This window comes from Triticum aestivum, chromosome 6B (assembly GCF_018294505.1).
Source record: "Triticum aestivum cultivar Chinese Spring chromosome 6B, IWGSC CS RefSeq v2.1, whole genome shotgun sequence".
In the NCBI taxonomy this organism is placed as follows: Eukaryota; Viridiplantae; Streptophyta; class Magnoliopsida; order Poales; family Poaceae; genus Triticum; species Triticum aestivum.
The window spans coordinates 94,903,587-94,925,609 of record NC_057810.1 but is presented as its reverse complement, the minus strand read 5'-3'; the positions used below and the strand labels follow the sequence as shown (position 1 = coordinate 94,925,609).

Below are 22,023 nucleotides of genomic sequence, written 5' to 3'. Positions count from 1 at the left end.
AGTACCGGTTCGTGGCACGAACCGGGACTAAAGGTCTCAACCCCATTAGTCCCGGTTCGTGCCTCAAACCGGGACTAAAGGTCTACTTTTTAGTCCCGGTTTGAGGCATGAACCGGGACTAATGGGCATCGCACCCTTTAGTCCCGGTTTGAGGCACAAACCGGGACTAAAGGGCACAGGTGAACCGGGACTAATGCCTTAGCCGCACGAACCGGGATAAATGCTCACATTAGTCCCGGTTCTGGATTGAACCGGGACTAATGGGCTAAACAGGCCTGGACGAAAGCCCTGTTTTCTACTAGTGATACCACCTAGCAACTAGATAATCTTGTAATATCAATACTAGATGGTATTACTCATGTACATAGTTATAGGATTGTGAGGTGCACAAAGCACATCACTCCCCCAAAATGGGATGTTCCATCAATCTCTCACACGAGCCAACTAGGATACAAATAAGAAGCAAAAAAGGCTCAACGCATGATACACACGTACATGATGTGCAAACCAACACACACATACTTAATTGCACAAGATAAGAAAGTTGGAAGCACAACATATACAAACACATGCAAGGAACAAAACCAAAACATGCATGGGGGCAAGTAACTTTCAATGTAACCAATTAAAGTACAAGTTACCGCAAGGAGGCACATTGGATATAAGATAGAAACTTGATAATCTAATTGAATTGGCTTGAGACAAAAGGAATGATGAAGTCCCCTTAATTCTTCATAATGTAGCCAAGTCTCCAATGCCCTCCAACAACACCTATTGATCAAGTTTGAGCTTGTTGGTCCCCAACCAAGTTGGGTCCTAAGAGGTTAGTCACAATAGTCTTGGCAACCCAAATGGTTCTTTTCTTGACACCACTTTGAGTACCAAAAAACTTGGCAAACACATTGCCAACCTTATCCTTCCCAAGAGAATAGATATTCAATAATAATTGGGTTGGATAAGTTACCACTAGTGCATGAAGAAGCAACGTGACCTTTCTCACGACATAAGTAGCAACGTCTACTCTTCACTTTCTTCTCACTTGATTTCTCAACTTGAGAAGCATTAGCTTGAGTATTCTTGGGAAGAGGCATCTTCAACTTGTGGTTGAGCATGAGATTGAACTTGTGGTCGCTTCCCTTGTAGCTTGTCACTAATGGCCTTCTTCTTCAATGGGCAAGATCTCACATGATGCCCTTCAATTTTGCACTTGAAGCAAACAATCTTGGCCGAATTCTTGACTTGTTCTTGGCCATTCTTCTTGTTCAACTTGGACTTCTTCTTCTTGTTGGAGTTGAATCCAAGTCCACCTTTGTCATTGGGGGATTTTTGCACACTCAAGATATTGTTGAGTGTGTATTTCCCATCATGACTCTTTTCCAAGTCTTTCTTCAAAGAAGTAACTTGGGCCTTGAGCTCTTTGATTTCCTCTACATGGTTAGTATCAACACAAGTACTAGAGGAAGTATAAGCTTCATCATTAGAGCAACAAGGCAAGGAAATCAATTCATCACAAGATGTACCAATGTTATGCATAGACGAATTACGAGGACTAGCACAAGGCAATATAGCATTTTGACTAAAAGTAGTGATAATATCCACATGAGGCTCACTCTATGTTACCTTAGCAATCATAGCCTCATGAGCTATTTTTAGCACATTATGGGATACAAGAAGATCATCATGAGAGCTAGAAAGCTTTTCATGACTTTCTTCCAATTTCCCATACTTGCTAGATAGCAACTCAAGTTGAGCCCTTAGCTCAACATTCTACTTTAAAATGGATGCTTCATAAGAAGTAGAGTTAGTAGCACAAGCATCATCATTAACAACAAGAGGAGAAGGCAACTTGGAAATCTCTTTTAAATAAGAAGCTTCAAGTTGAGCATGAGACTCGGTGAGTTTGATGAGCTCACCCTTGATGACCCTTGAGCCATTTTCGAGGTGCTCAAAATCCTCAAGGAGTCTAGCATGAGCAACTTCAAGCTTAGCATTTTTAGTTTCAAAAACATTGGCCACCTCAAGAGCTATATCATTAGATTCCTTCACTCTAGATAATTCTAGAGCAAAAGTCTCCTGAAGAGATTCCTTGGTGGTTTGTTCAAGTTCAAGAGCTTGAGAGAGGTCTGCAATCTCATTAGCGTAATCACGCTCATGACCTTCCATTTTATCAATGGTGACCTAATGCTCCTCAAGATGAGATTCCAACTCATCAATATATTTCTTGCTCTCAATAGCAATCGACATGATTTCCATGAAGTTGGAACGTGCAATTTTATTCTTAAGAAGAGCTTTAAAAATCATTTCCCCCTTAATTTCTAAGGAGGTAACATCATCCTTCTCTTCATCATAATCTACATCATCATCACTCTTGCCATCATCAATATCATCACAAGATATATTGGGATTCAAAGTGGGAGAAACCTTTGAAGCCTTGGCCATAAGGCAAAAAGCAATAGATGATGATGTAGGATCCCTTGAAGCACCATTCAAGACCACATCTTGTTCCATGGAGTGTTGGGTTTCCTCTACATTGTTAGCACAACAACTCGAGGAAATACATGCACTTTTATCATGGCAACAAGATATAGCAAGCATATTATCATGAGATTTAGTCAAGCAATTTCTACAAGATATGCAAGAACTATCAACACAAGAATGTGAAACATTTGGAGTGCTCGAAGTGCTAAAGTCCAAAGATGAAGCATTGCAATAAGGAAGTGATGAAAGATTATCAACAATAAGCCCACTATCATCATTGCAATGAACACCACTACCCACCATGTCATTACCTTGTGGAAAACCACATGTAGGTGAAGTAGAAGAAGTTGAGAATGCAACACGGCCGGAGGTGGAGGGAGAATGATCATCCTTACAAATCTTGGACACACCATATTTATCTTGGAGCTTTGTCCATAACTCATGAGCATCCCGGAACGGCATGAGTTGAAATATAAGTACATTGCTCAAAGCATAGAAAAGAACATTAGAAGCTTGAGCATTGAGATAAGAGTTTTTCTCATCCTCTAAAGATAATCTTTGGGGATCCTTTGGAGGAGAAAAACCCATATCTACAATTCGCTCTAAATTTGGGTCCATGACCCTAAAGAGATTAAGCATGCGAATTACCCAAACATCAAAATTTGTGCCATCAAAACTAAGAGTGTCAGAGAAACCTAATCCCCTAGTCGACATCTTTACTCTCTAGGCGGTTAAGCCCAACAAAGAGAGACGAGGCTTTGATACCAATTGAAAGATCGTGGATGTCGCCTAGAGGGGGGGGGGTGAATAGGCGTTTTAAAATAATTACGGTAGATGCTTGAACAAATGCGGAATAAACCTAACGGTTAATTTGTCAAGCACAAAACCTACAACAACTAGGCTCACCTATGTGCACCAACAACTTATGCTAAGCAAGATAAGCAACTATGTGATAGCAAGATATATGACAAAGAACAATATGGCTATCACAAAGTAAAGTGCAGAAGTAAAGGGCTCGGGTAAGAGATAACCGAGGCACTCGGAGACGACGATGTATCCCGAAGTTCACACTCTTGCAGATGCTAATCTCCGTTTGGAGCAGTGTGGAGGCATAATGCTCCTCCCCAAGAAGCCACTAGGGCCACCGTAATCTCCTCACGCCCTCGCACAATGCAAGATGCCGTGATTCCACTAAGGGACCCTTGAGGGCTGTCACCGAACCCATACAAATGTCAACCCTTGGGGGCGGTCACCGAATCCGTACACTTTGGCAACCCTTGGGGACAGTCATTGGTACCCGTCAAATTGCTCGGGTCGATCTCCACAACCTAATTGGAGACCCCGACGCTTGCTCAGAGCTTTACACCACAATAATTGAGCTTCAAACAACACTAACCGTCTAGGGTGCCAAGGCACCCAAGAGGAACAAGCTCTAGGGTGTCCGAACACCCAAGAGTAACAAGCTCAAGGGTGCCAAGCACCCAAGAGTAATAAGCTTCTCAACTTGTAACTTCCATGTATCACGTGGAGAACTCAAACCGATGCACCAAATGCAATGGCAAGGGCACACGGAGTGCCCAAGTCCTTCTCTCTCAAATCCCACCAAAGCAACTAATGCTAGGGAGGAAGATGATAGGAAGAACAAGAAGGAGAACACCAAGAACTCCAAGATCTAGATCCAAGGGGTTCCCCTCACATAGAGGAGAAAGTGATTGTTAGAAATGTGGATCTAGATCTCCTCTCTCTTTTCCCTAAAAAACTAGCAAGAATCCATGGAGGGATTGAGAGATAGCAAGCTCGAAGAGGGTCAACAATGGGGGAAGAACACGAGCTCAAGGGGATAAGGTTCAATGGGGAAGAAGACCCCCTTTTATAGGTGGGGAAAAATCCAACCGTTATGCTCACAGCCCGCACAGAGCGGTACTACCGCTCCAAGGAGCGGTGCTACCGCTAGGGCGGTAGTACCCCTTTGAAAAACAACAGCGAGGAGGCAAAAGGCCAGTAGAACCGCCGGAGCGGTAGTACCGCTCGTCCTCACGGTACTACCGCAAATGGTAGCGGTACTACTGCTTGCGAGTGGTACTAAAAGAATACTTCCGTGCCTACCTCCGCTGAGCAAAACACGAGATTTTGGTTCGGTGCAGTACTACCGCTCAGGAGCTGCGGTAGTACCGCTCTGGAGCGGTAGTAAAAATTTACAACCGCTCTAGTCGCGGTAGTACTGATGCAGCCTTTACCAAAACAACCACAACCTTTGCAAACGGACTCCGTATTCAATGAAACCAAGTTTGTTGGAAAGCTAACGACATGGGCTAACACAATCTTGATAGAAATATCAATAAGAAGCAAATGAGAAAAGTCCCATAAGAAAATGGTGAGAACCCTTCCTCGAATAAGACCGGTAAAACCTCCAACACCGAAAACATCATAAAAGACGCATGCAAACTCCGTTTTCGATGAACTCAAGCTTGTCATCAACATGACCATAAGCTCTAAGACTCACAAAGAGAACCAAACAAGAACCAAGAAACATGATGCAAGGATGCAATGGTTTCAGCTCTCTACTAACGATACGATCAAGATGCCAACTTGAGAGTCCCCCTTGATAGAATGGCAAACGATACTATAACCCGGTCTCCCAACTACCACCACGAGACCGGTAAAATAGAAAACGTATCAAGGGAAAACCTTTTCCTTGCACATGGTCCACTTGAGCTAGATGATGACGATCTTGACTCTCTCAAGTTGGACCACCTTTCCTGATTGCGTTGGCTCGATGAAGACTAGATGATTGCTCCCCCATAGTCCACTATGGGTGAGCCACTCTTTGGCACATCTTCACAAGTCCATTGACACCACAATGGATGGCAAGATTCAAGCACTTGATCTCTTCGTGATGCTCCACTTGAACTTGCACACGGCAATCTTGATGACGATCACCACTTGATGTCATCCTTTCCATGGGTTATATGATATCTTCCTCTTGACGCAAGCCCATGGACACGTACCTAACCCCACATAGAACTCTCACATAGACAATGGGTTTGTACACAAAGTGCAATGGACAATGCTTACCATACCATGGGATCACTTGATCCCTCTCGGTACATCTTCTACGCTTTGTGAGTTGATCAACTTGATTCACTCTTGACTTAGTCTTGATCAACCTTGAATCTTTCCAACTCTCTTCATTTGGATGATGTCTTGAAGGTAAACATGAATGATCACACAATCTTATTCTTCAAGACATGCTTGCAATAAGCTCAACACTCACATGACCAATCTTTGGATAATTCCTTAATAGCACCTTGGTCAACTCATAAACTCCTTGAAACCAACACATGGACTTCAAGAAAAGCCTATGGACAAAACATTCAAATATAACTCAAGACAAACATTAGTCCATAGAGATTGTCATCAATTACCAAAACCAAACATGGGGGCACCGCATGTTCTTTCACCAGTCGACCCACCTCGCCGCGGCTGCTGCCGGTGCTACAACCTTGCCCGACCCCGCCTCTGCCACCATGTCGCGCCCCCCATCCCGCCACGTTGGTGTCGCCAGACCCCGGCCGGTCACAGCAGCGGGAACAAGTGCCTCGTCGACGAAGAAGAAGTCGGCGGCTAAACCCCGTGGTGGCGGCGCGCAACCCCGTCATGACTCCATCTCGGGCGGCAAAGAAGGCGAAGGCGACCGTGGCTACTTCGGCTGATTTGATGCTGTCAGCAGTCGCGGCAACTACCTCCGGGCATGGACCACCTCCTCCGCGTCTCAAGGATGAAATTTGAAATGCTATGTTTGATGCTATCTTTTTGTGCATTTTTTTGAATCATGAACTTTGTTTGACATAATGCACTTTTGTTTGTTGGATTATGAGCATTTTTTGTTACGGAAGTTGAGTTCATGTTAAAATTGGCAAAGTTGGTAGTACCAGTCTGCACGTTCTGCCCTAATTATGGTACTTCCATGCAATTAAATCCCTTCATCTGCACTACTGTGACACAATGAACATAAATGCACGCGGGCGAGAGATTCTCATCAAGGAGGACAGCGTCATCGAGGGCGTGTTTGGTAGCCTGCCTGAGGCCCGGCGTGGCTCGCGGGGGACGAAAACGGGCTGATTGGTTGCTTGCTTTCACTGTTCGGACCGCATGGCACGAACCTTAAAGCACTCATGGGCCTGGCTCCCTGGGAACGCACGAATTGGGAGTTTCTCTAGGGCCAGGCCCGAGCGGTGCACGTGGGCACCGGCGGCTGCACGCGCGCGGCCACGCTTGAGAAGCCACGTTGCTTCCCAAAGCGCCTGCAGTTATTAGCCTCAACGCCCCTCACCGCTCCCTCTGCCCACTCTCACCCACTCTCCCAACTCTCACCGGTGGCGGCGGATCGGAGTATAGCAAGAAGACCACCGGACTCCATCACCGGTGAGCGGATCATCACTTGGCCTGCGGCAATGGCGGTAAGCACTTCTCTCTGTTCGACATGCAGTACTTTTTCCCATTCGATCCGGCGATAGATTCGATCCACGGCGGAGGGGAATGGGAAATAGAGGTAGATAAGCATGTAGAGGTAGTTCATACTAGTTCATACGAGTTCGTACGAATTCATAGTACTTCAAAGTAGTTCATGTAAGATCGGAATAGAGGTAGATGCAGATGCAGAAGGAGATTGGGGGATAGGGGGTACATAACAGACATCGGCTCACTGCGGCGGCCGTCACCGACGTGCGGAGCGGCGGTTCGAGCCGCTGGCCTTCATCTTCTTCTTCATCGCTGTGCGGGCCGGCGGGTCATCGTCGTCCTCCTCGGCGGAGTCGAGGTCGACCTACCAGGTACGACGGCCTAACTCCGTCTCCCTCGCTGGCATCTGCACCACTTCTTCCTCCTCCTTAGGCTCCCCACCGATGACCGCCGGCGGCGCGATAGCCGCATCCCAGTCCACTGCGGCACGACGGTCATTAGGAGCCCAGTAGTTCTTGTACTTACACCACTTCTTCATCTATTTAGCATCGTCAGAGACGGCTTGATTCATGGCTGAGCGAATGATGGCAACTGCCATCGCGCCCTTCACTGGGTCAGGAATTAGCGTCTTCAGCTCTTCTGCAGTGGCCTCCATGAGCACTGCATTAGATTCCTTCTGCATGTCAGGCAGGGAGCCAAAGTTCGAGCACACCTCCACGGTGTTCTCGAACTTGGTGTGGTCACCTGCCGACCATCCTAGGAAGAAGGCCCTCCAGCCAATACCCCAAGGGAAGGGGTTGGCGTTGGAGCTGGAGGTAGAGCTCATGGCGATGGGGAGGAGGAAGTTTGACAGTGAGAGAAGAGAGGGGTGGGTAAGTAGTGTTGGGCAGGGTGAGTAAATATAGTGGCGATGGAGAGGACGAGAAGAGTGATAGTCATGCCGTTTTAACTACATGCTCTTCAATAAGCCATGAACTCTGTGTTGTGCCTGACTCCATGAATTGTGTGCAAATCGAGGAGAGCAATGAGGTGCTCCCGGCCGTTGACAACAAGGGCAAGCAGCCCCTTCACAGAATGCCCGACGAGGTTGTGCTGCCGCCCACCGCTGAGGAAGACCCGAAGATGCCTGAGGGTGGCGATGACGAGGGCATGGAGGAGCCCCCCAGCAACAAGTGCTGCAACTACGGCCACTACCATGAGGAGGATGGCTCGACTCACTTCTGCAAGGTCATCCTTGCACTGAAGCTTCAGTGCATCCCCATGCCCCTGGATTTCACCAAGCACTTTGTCGTCGTGCCGATGGAGTTCAAGCTCAGGAACAACACTGACTGCTCCTGAAAGGTGACGGTGAAGCTGATGAACAGCAGGGTGGCCCTGGATCAGGGTTGGGCCACCTATGCAACCGTTCATCAGATCAAGATCGGCTACATGGTGACGTTCAAGCCCCTCACTCCCGACACCCTCATGGTCATCATCTTCGACGATGATGGCATTGAGGTCATAAACAAGTGCGGGAAGCATGACGAAGCCTTCGCCGCCAAGAACTAGGGTCGGGTCCTCCCTAAGTACTATCGAGTCTGCTATGGTTTATGCGTAGAGCTATTATGAAGTGTGGTACTGCTTATCTGAAATATGTTCTTAAGTAGTTGATCCTCTGTTTATACTCTGCTTTTGCTTATGATGTGTGCTACATGGTTGTGCCGAAGTATGCTGGTAACCTCACCAACTAGCCAAAGAGATTACCACACATCAGGCGTTGCATACAACCAAACACCATGCCTTGGGTTTGTCCACTAATATGCAGGCAACCAAACACCAGGCAGTGTGGTTCTACCCATGCAGGCAAGAGGGCATGCAGATAACCAAACAACATGCGCAGATGGTGCATTGGAGGCTGCATTTGCATAGCCAGGCTGAGTTGAGAAGGTTATGCAATGCAGCTAATGTTGTCTACGGCAACCAAACACGCTCTGAGTTGACTGTCTTCCCGGGTAGGCACGCGATGCCGATGTCTTCCATTGCCTACAAGAATTGGAACTTCACCGAGCAAGATCTCCTCGACTATCTAATCAAGAGGTGGGTAGAATATTAACTAAACAGGACAATCGATTAAATACCCCTAAAAAAGGGACAATCGATTAAATGCGAGGATTAGTCAATAATCCATGTATCCGTACAAGGTGCGGTTGCTGATCGAGGACTACCCGTACGTACGCGACGGACGGGATGGCCGTCTGGCATGCCATCGAGCAGCGGGTGGAAACTACCTGGCCATCTACTACCGCGACAACAGTGTGCTCTTGGGAGACGTGGAGCTACAGGCAGGGTGGAAGGAGGTGCGAGAGGTTGGGCACGGCGACCTCAAGGATGCATCTTGGTGGCCGAACATGCAGACAGTGGCGGAGCTGGTCAAGGCCTGCACCACCATTATCTGGATTGGGTCGGCTCTACACACGGAGGCCTGCTCCGGTGCTCCCCCTAACCTAATTTCGGAGGGGTATTTTTGTCCCCGCGAATTTGTTTTTTTCCTGGCCCGCCACAGCCCAGATCCAAGCCCTGTCTAGCCTTGTATAACCCATACCATATACGTACAGTACCCTGGTCCGAAAAAAACATCACACGACCCCACGTCCACGTAAGACCCGCCGAATCCAATCATTCACGCGAGCAGCTCCATCAATCTCAATAGAATTGACGCAGCTCCATAAGTCACATAGTAGATCTCCACCGGCCGGCGGCTATCTCGTCGCCGGCGATCTCGTCGGACAGCGGGCGCGAGAACGTCGTGAATCTCCAACGATCGCGCACAGGTACCGCATCCCGCGTCCCCCCTCTAGTCTCGCTCGCGGCAACATCGAACGAACTGCCGCCGCGCCAGTGGCAGTGGTTAACCTAGCGGAGCGGGTAACCTAGCTACCCGGCGGCGCATGCGATCGTGGATCTTGTTCCGGTAGTGCTGCTCCTCGTGATCTGGGTTCACGTAGCATCGGTTGCCGTCGGTTGTGTGCACCATGTGGATCGTTAATTTATGTGGCGGCTAACCTAGGTATCCGACGGCAGAGGTAATCACAGATCTAGCTAGGTTTTGAGATCGTGCAGTTCCTCGCGATTGAAAGTGATCTCGATGGGTGTCGTGTCCATCTTCCTTACTAAGTTTGGCAGATCTGAACGGCCTCCATTGTGGTCGTTTACATAACATCCGTGATCATGTTCTATGTGTTTTATATTTCATCATTGATAATGTTTGCACATGTGATGATACATATTATTGGTTGTAGGAAATGGCAGACGAGGAGTTAACTGATATCATGGTAGACATGGAGTTTGGAGAACTGCTGAAAGACTGGATAGAAGATTGGTCAGATGATGAAAATTCAGATCATCAATATCAGTCAGAGAATGGGAACGAATGGGACGATCTAAATGTGTGTGGCATTTTCATGTTGTAATTTTTTGGTGGCATCTGACAACATTTAATCTTTGTGTTGAAAATTTATAGATGGATGAGCTTGATGATGATCAGGAAAACAACTCGGAGCTCTCGAATGAAGATTACATTAGTCAGGTACGTAAGTGAAACGTTTTGTTGGCATGGAAATTGAATTTCTTCTGGAACATTATATGATAAGTAATTATGTATTTGTGTTGTATTTTTTAGTTCATTTCCGAATGTCATAATGCGTACGACTATTACGGTGAATCCGACGTGGAGACAGACCTTAACGATGAATCATTAGATGCACCTGGTTCTGGGGAGTCCGAGTCGTCGGTCATCATGAGTGAGGTATGTGTGTAATCAATGTTCTATGGATGTAAGTAATGTTAAACCATACAAAACAGTTTTCATGGCTATGTTTTGATTGTGTAGGTGACAGAAGATGGTGGGGTAATGAATGTCCAAGATACTGCCAGTGCAGATGATAAGAGGGATATGTTCATGCAGATAATGGACATGACTTTTATTACTCACGATGTTGCGTATGATTTCTACAACAGCTATGCTAGAGCTAATGGTTTCAGCATTAGGAAGAATAAGGTCAGGTATACCAAAACCGATGCACATCTTATGCGTTATAGGAAGTTTGTTTGTTCCAGACAAGGGATACGTGATAGCAAGTTGCTAACCGAGGAAGGGCACAGCCGTCGGCTCAGAGCCGAGACACGCTGCTTTTGCGAAGCACACCTGACTGTCAAGCTTGACCAAAAGCGTGGGGTTTGGTATGTTGCAAGTTTTGACGACAAGCATAGCCATATGTTGGCAGGACCGGACGAGGTACCTTTTCTTTGGTCCCACAGAAAAATCAAAGAGTTTCAGAAGCATGAGATAATGTCCATGGGAGCTGCAGGGATTAGAATTCACGACATGATGGATTGCCTCATCAGCAAACATGTATGGTATGGCGGTGTTGGTTTTACCAGGCGTGAAATATACAACCTTTGTGCTAGGGAGAAGAGGAAGCTGCTTTCAAAAGGTGATGCTGCCACAGCCATAGGCATCATGGCCAGTAGGAAACAGAGGGATCCTAGCTTCTTTTTCGAGTACATGCTAGATAAGGAAGGACACTTGAATAGGATGTTCTGGTGTGACTCCCAGTCTCGTCATGACTATGAGGACTTTGGTGATGTGCTTGTATTTGACAGCACGTACAAGATGAACCGCTATGGTATGCCATTCATACCTTTTGTTGGTCTTAACAATCACCGGAAGACCACTGTTTTTGGTTGTGCCATAGTTTCGGACGAGACCAAACAGACATACGTGTGGCTGCTGCAGACTTTTTTGAGGTCCATGTGTCAAAAGATGCCGAAGAGTGTAATCACAGATGCCGACGCTGCGATGATCAAGGCAATTCGCGAAGTCTTGCCAGACGAGTGGCACCGTATATGTACGTGGCATATAGAAAAAAATATGAAGATTCACCTCAGTCCCAAGTCCTTGAAGGAGTTTCGAACCCTTCTGTACTACAGCACGTCCACGACCACGTTTGAGGAGAGATGGAACGCGTTTACCAAAAGATGGCAGTCGGAAAAATAGTAACATGGTTGAGACGGATGTATAAGAAGAGGAGACTGTGGGCCGCGGCTTATCTGACAGAGGGGTTTTGGCTTGGCATGAAAAGCAACCAGCGGAGTGAAAGCCTAAACTCATGCCTTCACCTCCACCTAGACGGTGAAATGACCCTGGTGGATATGATTTTGCATTATGAGAACGTCGTTATACGTATCCGTGAAAACGAGGCGCGAGATGACTGCATGGCCTCACAGAGTTTACCGGTGCCAGTTACTAGCTCGAGGGAACTTGAGATAGCTGCTTCTCACGTCTTCACTCCAGCAAACTTCTATATGTTGCAAGATGATCTTAGAAAAATTGATGGCATGCAGATTGTAGAAATTAAGCTGGGAGACGGATCACAGCAGTACATCGTGGCCTGGAAGAATAACCGGAATAGCCGTTTTTGGGTGGAGTGTACAGCAGTAAATTCCGCAGAACCTATATGGTGCAGCTGCAGAAGAATGATTCGAAAGGGTCTACCTTGCAAACACATATTCCACGTACTGAAGTACTTGAACATATCTGAAATACCAAAGTGTTTAGTTCTTGTTCGGTTCATGAAACAAGAAAGGTTGGGACTGCCCGCGAGCCGCACAAGCGATCTGTTGGGATATGGTTGGACTGGGGCAGAGGAAAGAATGAAATATAGCCAGGTCAGTGTGTTAGCTTCAGAAGCTATGCATGCGGCATGCAAACACCCAGCTTTGTGAGATCAGTTACAGGATAGTTTGAAGGTTGTGATAGCTAAGAGTCATGAGTATGATCTGCTACAGGAAAATTTGAGCAACAATATAACTGACTTCAGTAAGCGTGCGGTTGAATATGTAGACGATGGTGAAGGCAACATGGTCGCAGTTAAAGATCCTATGAAAGTGTCCAGCAAAGGTGCAACAAAGGTAGATGAGAACCGCCCTATCTCGAAAAATGGTAGACCACTCTCTTTTGATGAGTTGAAAACCCGGTGCGGCGCTTGCAAATTGCTAGGACACACTAAACGTAGCAAGAAATGCAAACTAAATCAGAAGTAAGTGTTTGTATGCATTCTGGATTATTGAAAAAATTATCATTCATTAACTTATCTTGTCTTCTATGATGTGCAGAACAGTGGAGAAGGAAGAAGTGTAGAACACTTGCTTCAATTTTTTACGGATAAATCGAGTGAACATGGCAGTATATCCTTTTCACATTATGGCATCAATTTTAGTTCGACGTTTAACATCGTGTTTGGATCCTATATATATCTTCTATACCTAAATAGCTAGCCCCCACTACTAGATTTGACTACACATGCGTGCTTCCACATCACCTCAATTATTTACAGCCTTCCGATCAAAATTGTGTGGCATCAAGGAATCATGCATGTGCCCATAAGTTACTTTTTGCATTAATGTAAATTATGCCACCTCATTGGTCATGCATGTCTTATTTTCCCAACGCATGCATGCATGTTTTGCATTAACCTATCAACTCAAACAACGCCACTTCATCAATCATGTCTTCTATTTGTGGGGATTTTTTTTTCTCTTTTATCCATCATTTTGCCACACACACTTCTTTTAAGTTTTATCATTTTTAACATGTAAAACTCTTACATTTAATTTCATTGGCACTAATTTATGGATTGGTTTTAACACGGTTCCCGCAGCAACGCGCGGGGCATCATCTAGTTGTAGCAACTCGGTCGACACTTTGTTTAGTGGGAGTGTCAAATTTTTACATCTCTAAATAAACAACAAAATCCGACCTAAATAAATTAGCTATAAATTAGAAAGAATATTGTACATTTCCCCTCCCCACGTCCTAACTGCCATTAAATCACCTAACTTACCACTCCCCACCACACATTCACCCACCTACCTCGTGCGTCGGTTCGAACTCCCCTTATCCCCACCTACAGTAGATCGAGAAAACCCCCGCCGGCGACCGCTGCAGCCGCCTACATGGAGAAAAGCCTCGGCTGGCAGAGAGCGATGATGAAGCTCGCCGGCGATGACGAGGGGTGGCGCGCCCAGTTGGCGGAGGTGTGCGGCTGGTTCCCTAGCACGGAGATGTTGGTCAACCACGCGTGTGGCCTCGTCAAAGTCCTCACCGACGCCGAGAAGAAGCGTGCCTTCCCCTATGGCTGCGGCGTCCCGCCGGCTCTCCTCCTCGTCTGGGATATGCGAGAGGCCATGCTGAGCGACTCCCCTGTTCAGCGTGCAAGGTGGTGGATGTACCGCTCCACCACCATGACGCTGCGGCCAGATCCGGCACGCGTCGCGTCGATGGCGGAGCGCATCGACGTCGAGCTCGCTATCCCTGCGTCCGTGAGCCTGGACTACCAGGTCCGCCACGTGCCGAAGCCAGTCCTGCCGTTGGGCTATGACATCGTGGAGGACGACGTGGACGAGGTACTGCTCATCCCTGATGACCCTGAGGAGGGAGAGGAGGACGCCGTGCAGATGGTAGCGCCGGTTGCCGTCGAGGGTGGCAAAACAATGCCCATCGATGTCGAGCTCCTTCCCCTGCACCCTGACATAGTGAAGGTGGAATAAGAGGAGGTGGCTCAGGATCAGGTGGCGCCGGCGGTGGTCAAGAAGAAGGCTTCTCCGTGTGTGGTGCGCCGCTCACGCCGCCTCAAATTTCTGAAGAAGTGAAGATGGGCACAGTTGCTGAAGGAGGATGAAGCTGCTGGTTATCTTAAGTTAGGTATGTTGTTATATGTTTCAGCATATAAGTTAACATTATTTTGGGTTTGATGTTGGTTAGGTATGCTTTTATATGTAAGCATATAAGTAATGCAATCGGTACAGTTTGATCGGGTTCTTTGTGGCTGAAGAACTGAATATCTACTGCTCACCCTAAGTGCCAAGTTCAGTTAAATATCTGAATATTGAATATGTATTGTTGCTTTGCTTCAGTGTTGCATGGAAGCTGCTAGATGTTGCTCCTATGTTGCAACATGACAATGTACTAGTCTGGTACATAAATCAGTAGTGTTGCTAGGTGATGTGCCCATGTGCATCACATACCAAATATAGAACATGCCAAAAGTGCATTGTCTGTGAAATACAGGACATGCCAAAAGTGCATTGTCTGCCAAATATAGAACATGACAAAAGTGCACTGTCTACCAATCATTATGGCCCCATGTTATTTATGCTGCAATCTCTATTACACTTTGCCCATAAATGAATAGCAAATAATTTAGCATCATTTCATCATGTCAATTACAATGATGTCAATAACTTTATGAACAATCTACTTGATAACTATGACAGCAATCATAATGGCAAGCAGGCCAAGATACAGAAGACCTCCAAATCCTAAAATCCTATCCCTATAGAGCAATATCTCCTTGTGCATCTTAACCATTGCCCTCTTTTCTTTCTCATTCCTTTTAATTTCAGCTTCATATTCTGTAATCTTAGTCTCCAGTTTCTTGTTCTTCATGGCCAGATACTTAATGACTGAGTTTGCTTTGCTATCCCACTCCCCATCAACCCATTCAACATACTCAGAAGTGATATCATCCTAAATAAATCATGAGCAATTCAAGTCATTTTATAACTGAACTTGTTGCTGCAAGCGTTAAACACTGAACATTTTTGCAGCTTGACCACAATAGCAGTACTAGTTTGAAGATCATGCTCAGTACACTAACCTCAAACACACATCCCCCAAGTGCGCTCACAAAACTATCTGCATCTATGCAGACACGGGCACTAGGAGTTTCCTGATGACAACATAGATGGAGCTTGTCATGGCCACAGGTGATGAATTATGGGCGATAATGCTGGGATGTAAAGAACAACGGTAAAGAACTTACCTTTTTGCCACCAAAGTGTAGCACTGAAGAAATCCTAGCCGTGGGTTCTCCTGGCCCGCCGCCGCCCACGAAACCCCCGTCCCCTGTTCCACTAGATCCGCCGCCGCTGCCTCCTGTGCCACTGAATCCGGCCCACCTGCTTGCAGGACCCAGGGTTCGACCTAACTTGCGGTCGCCACCGCTCTTCTCGCTGCAGCCGCCGCCACCCGATGCCCAGCTCGCTGTCATGCTTTCGGCGTCGAGATTTGGAGGTGCAAATAGAGAGGGAGGGCTAGGGATTTGGAAAGGGAAACGAGAAAAGGGGAAAGATTGATGTGAACCTGGCAAAATGGGCTGGTGTAGCGCTGCCGGGAAGATAGCCCCGCCTGTGGGCCCCTCACGTGGTTAGATGGGCCGTGCCTGGCATTATGGTGAGTACAGAAAAAGTTAATTATACATACAATAAAAAAAATGATGGGTTTGTAAAACAAACTAGAAAAACATGATGCCTGATAACACACGATAGAGCCAACGAGCTGACACGACTAATTTTGATGAGTGTAATATTACATTTTGGCTTGATATATTTTGATGAGCCAACGAGCCAACGAGCCAACGAGATGACATGACTACTTTTTATAATAATGTGATGAGGGGGAATTACTGGGAGATTATGCAAGATGATGACATGCAGATAGCTAAGGCAGAATGCTAAGCTTGGTAGAGTTTAAAAAAAGTTAAGATTGTGAAATTTTTAATATGAAACTTACGAGAGCAGTTGAAGAGAAAAATAGAATATTATAAAAAATTGGAGAAGGAGAAAAATATTAAGCAAGAACAGTTGATAAGTGAAGCCGTGAAAAATACAATTATAAAAAATTGGAGAAGGAGAAAAATATTAAGCAAGAACAATTGATAAGTGAAGCCAAAACTTTATTGGTACGACCAAATTGTCTTCTCCGAGCGAATTTTATGACCGAATTGTCTTGTACGAGCAAATTGTCTGACAGACACATACACATGCATGTGCCCTGTTTATTACATAAAATGATTGAACCCCTAAGATAATCATGCCGTCGAAACCTTCGACCGGACTAAATCCAAACCACTAAAACTTCAATCTTTGCATGCCACATGGATTCTTCAGGCGCGCCTTTTGCTTGCGATTTCGCGAATTTTGTTCTTCACACACTCCATCGTGTTTGAACGTGACATAATCAACTCTACGACGAAACGTCTTCTCCTTGCGTCAACGGTGGCCTGCAAAAAATGACATAAAGGTTACATGAATCGAAGTTTCTACACCACCATAGTAGCTAGTCTACAAACGAAAATAACAGCATACCTGTGTAAATTTGCGGGTGATTTTGTCCCCGTCCCAATGTTCTAGACATTCTGTTACAAAAAGGCCACAAGAGTTCCTGGTACATATGCAGACATTAGCGGTGGGCAATACAAAAATGTGTGTTGTTGTTTGATTATGCATGATGTCCTATTAACTCACCCATCCTCTTGCTGGGGTATGTCATACTCCTTAATAGGCCACTTACTTATGTCCGGATATTTCCCTGGTGTAATAAGATTTGCCTGACGCATATCGTGTGCTATAGCCCTTCGCTATAAAGAGGATAGTGTTAAAGAACAATCATAAACAATATGTAAGAGCAATGGTACAAATGTTGGTTACATTACCAGTGCTTTAACAGTCCTCTCAGTCAGGTCCAGAGGATAGAGCGAATCAAGAACTTGGAACTCTTTCTTGATCATGTGCATGACCACGGTCATCCAGTGGCTATTGTCGATATTCAATGCGATATACGTCCACAGTGCAAAAAACCATTACATAGCAAAAGAAATACTTGATGAACTATCCTGTAGTGATGAATCACAAACATTACATACCTTATCACGCACAGTATACTCTTTCGTGACTCTATTAACTGCCCCAGCTTTGGTCAGAGCACTATCCATGTTGCAGCAAGATGGCAATGGATCGTCATTTGCGATAGCACGATCTACAAGGAATTTAGACCTCCACGCTGGACAGAGGTAACGATCATGACCAACACGCAGCTCCAAATGTCCCATATAAGCATCAATAACCTGCATAGAATATCAGCGCATTACATGTTGAGAGTTGAGACATAGATTTTTGAGCATTTTAAAAATAGGACATACAAGTAGTACTTACATCGTCCGACGGCCATCTATGGCCTAGTACCGGTAGAATCCTTTCGGAAGTCAGAGTTATGCCACGGCCTTCACTGTAGTAAATTTTTTTGTTCTTGTTCTTCTCAGTGCTAGCAGCTAACTCGACAAATGAAACAGCAGCATCAATTATTTCCGGTGTCAACTCATCTGCCACAACCTCCGGCACATTATTGTTCGAAAATAGAGCTGCATGAAATAATATGAACGTCAACAATGGTGATCATATGCATTGGTAGTAAATAAAAAAATTAAGAATGTTAGTTACGATACCTCTAGTAGCAGTACTAGTACCAGCGGCTCTCTGACCACGGCTGGTACGCCTGCCGGGCTTGTCAAGTGCGAAGGGGGATTCAAATTTCTTGAGAATGGTCCGCTTCTGCTTACTGGACATAACCTCGTCATCCTTATCGATTGTTGCACCCTTTTTTCCATTCGCCTTAGCCATGAACTTGCTGGCAGAAGATGGACAAATGTCTATGTCCGATGAAGGTGCTACAGTAGAAGTACCAACCATCCAAGGGTTTTCTGGTGTAGCCCCACATACATCATTACGCTTAAAAGGTGAAGCTTCCTTGTGTCCATTCAGCTTCGGTGGGGTTTTCTGTTTTGAAAACTAAATCGTGTGAACATTTCTGGACAAAAAAAATTAAACGAGAAAATTATAGACAGAAAGATAAATACATAGTACCTCAGGTACGGTTTTATGGTCGGGAAGCACTATATCAGGCTGCATCATGTCAATGATCGGGTGTCCATCACTGTCCATGTCTTCCTTGTACACGAATTCCTTCTTTTCATATGGACCATTCTCGAACGAATCCACTTCGTCCGGATCATTCTCCGCGGATGGCACGCCAGCAGCCAGCTTGTACATGACACCTGCTTTGTTCAACTTCTCCAACAACCTCTGCAATAGAAATATAAACTTAGTAATGGTAGCATGGTTTAAAACAGCAAACATACTCTAAACTATAAAGTTTGGGTGTGACACCTCAGCAACTATATCAGGGATTTGCCTCATCTCGGTGTGTATGAAGTCCATGCACCGCTTCATTACAAGCTCCATCAAATCTTTCGACAATGCGGCTGTCGTCGACTTCTTTGCGTTTCCAGTTGCAGGCTTGGTTTTTGGCTTCATGGTAGGCGCATTATTTGGGATGTCGGGCTCCTGAGCCCTATACTCCTGGGTGATATTATTTTCGATTTGCATGTGATATTGAAGTACATGTGATGAATAAAAAATAAATAGTATTAAGTTACAAAACATTTAAGAAAGATGAAACACAATGACTTACCCTTACGTTACCACGGCCGCGCCCATTATCAAAGTCGAACCTATCTCTCCTAGTGGCTGCACCTTCTGTCCAGTTCCTCATAAGAGGTTGTATGGACAAGTTGGGATTATAGGCGCATTCTCCTTGGACCGGTTGCACCTTCTCCCAGTACAAGTACTACAAAAAAGTATAAGGATTTAGAGTTAGTAAAATACATCACATAAAATTGCAATGATATGATAATTGACATTATGCAACAGGTCTGATATGTGTACCTGCAAGAGAGCCAAATTGCCTTTCAGCCATTGGCGCAGGTGTTTGCCTTTCTTCACTATGCGAAGGCAATCAAGGAGAACACGCATGGTGAAGGCATTCCAGTTAATCTTTGAAATACGTTTCACATCGTAGACCAAAGCGTAGTACTGCTTTGGCACAATCTTGCTCGACATGGGAGCAATAATTGTTCCTAACAGGACCAGCAATACTTTGCGAAGGAAATCGTCGTCGGTGGCTTTACTTTTAATTATGTCCTCAATGAGATTATCTATCACTATGTTTTCTGATGTCTTACTGAGAAATTGTGGCGGCACCCGCTCCTTCATGTCCTCGCCTTCTTTAGTCAGAATGTCCGAAGCGGACAGTCCTTGGTTCTCGAGGTTAAATATGCACTCGACGTCGACCGCACCGGGAGTCACCTCCCCAACCTGCTCTTGTATAATGAATCTGCCCGTGCTGGCCTGAAAATTCTCAATCATATACCTAATCAGCAGGGTACGCATTTTAATAGATGGTATCTGTAGCATGCTGCGCAATGATGTATCAGCCACTCTAGCGCGTTGACCGCTCGATAGATCTGCAACAAGCTTGCACCATTTCTCCACTTTGCATACTATTTCTCTATTCAGCTCGTCCATCCTGTTGAAAGTAAATATATAACTTCGTGACGTTAGCTAGCACTAAAGCAAAAATAACAATAGGCATGCAAAAATATAAAACTTTCTGGCAGTAGCTAACACTAATGCAAAAATAACACTAATGGAAATACAAAACAATCACCATGTATACTGCAACATGCAGCCAAGTGTGTGCTGAAATGAGGCAATAAAAAAATAACTACAATTGGTAATTGAATTTACTTGCATCTGATCAAGTCCTTTGAGTATCATATAAATTATATAATCTATAAAATTAATATGGTAAACTGTTACTTATTCGTCTGGTTGTCTTACTAACAGGGTGACAAATTGTTCAGCTGTAAATAAACTAGAGTCTATAGCAATGGTACCTATTTGAGGTTCATCAACATCTAATGTTAATAACTCTTTAATGTTCTATGTGCACAATATTATAATTGGATCGTGTGACAAAAATATAATTGGATCTTGTGACAAAAAATGTATTGCGTCATGCTTCTCGAGAAACAACATCTTATTCTACCATGCTATGAAAGAACCAAAGAATGTTTTCATCTACGACATCTGGTCAGAACGCATCTAGTCCAGTTCATACTAGTTGAAATTATGTGGTAAACCTAAGTCCATCAAAGCAACGAGACGGAGGAAGTAGCTTACTTTGAAGGCGCGGGGGAAAGAGGACAATTTACTTGATCTGTCGACGAAGATGAAAGAAGTCGGCGATGCGTTCTCGGCGTAGTTCGTCGAGGTCGGCCTGCACGTGCAGACGACCTTGATCTTCTCGAGGTTTTTGTGGCGTGTGGGATGCGGCGGACGGAGCTGTCGACGCCTCGCCGGCAGGAGTCGATCTAGTCGACGACATGTGCGAGGAGGAGGAGATTATATACGAGGTCGATGCCTAGGTCGTCGTAACTTCCCTGTGGCCAATGTCGCGATCTATATTTTCCTCCATTGAAGCGAGGCTGAACGTGCTCCTCAATCGTAGGGATTAGGAACATATGGATTAGCACGATCCCAGAATTGTGTAACAGAACGACAACTACTCTCGTGATCGACGTGCGTGTGATCGACGTGCATGGAAAGCACATCGTTGTGGGCTCCACAATATGGATCCGACACTTATTTGCGGTCTGGGCCGGCCCACCTACCTGCATTGTTTCTTCCCTCAAAATAAATATCATTGGTTCATCCCTAAAAAAACTCTTTGTGACACGTATTAGTTATTGTATACTTGTATATGTTCAACAATATTTATAGTATCTCTATCATTTCTACAATATTACACATGCATCGAGTGTCGGAAATGAAGGATACTTGTCATGCATGCATGCCATGGTCATCGTAGGTTACGGCTTAAGTTTGGGATCATTTCGTGAGATCGTAAAGAAGAATAGATACAGGGTATCAAACCTATAGAGTTTTTGCATCAAAGGTACTTCGATCGAGATATTGGACATAGAATGCCACTCTTTAAGAAGGAAAAAAAGGTTACGCATAAACCACTTTCAGACCTGCCCTCCGGTAGAGCCGAATGGTCCTGCTTGTACATGGTGCATGTGGAAGCATGCATGAGATGACCCCAACTTTTGGGAGCATGTGGGCTTGGCCAATGTGGTCCCCCAGGCAAGGTGTGCATGAATTCGGACACAAAACGCACATTGCGTCACGTGGGGGCAGTGTTGTAGGGTTTTGTCGCCAGAAAACCCTAGAAATTGCATCGAGTGTCGCATATGAACGATACTTGTCATGCATGCAAGCCATGGTCATCGTAGGGTATGCATGAAGTTTGGGATCATTTGGTTGGACCGTCAACGAAAACCAATTTCAGACCTGACCTCTGGCAGA

At 45.4% G+C, this 22,023-nt stretch overlaps 1 pseudogene; it reads left to right on the top strand.

The window, feature by feature from the left end:
• Positions 1–8,818: 8,818 nt before the first annotated feature.
• Positions 8,819–22,023, top strand: part of LOC123138901 (linoleate 9S-lipoxygenase 2-like) — a 24,579-nt pseudogene continuing 11,374 nt past the window's right edge.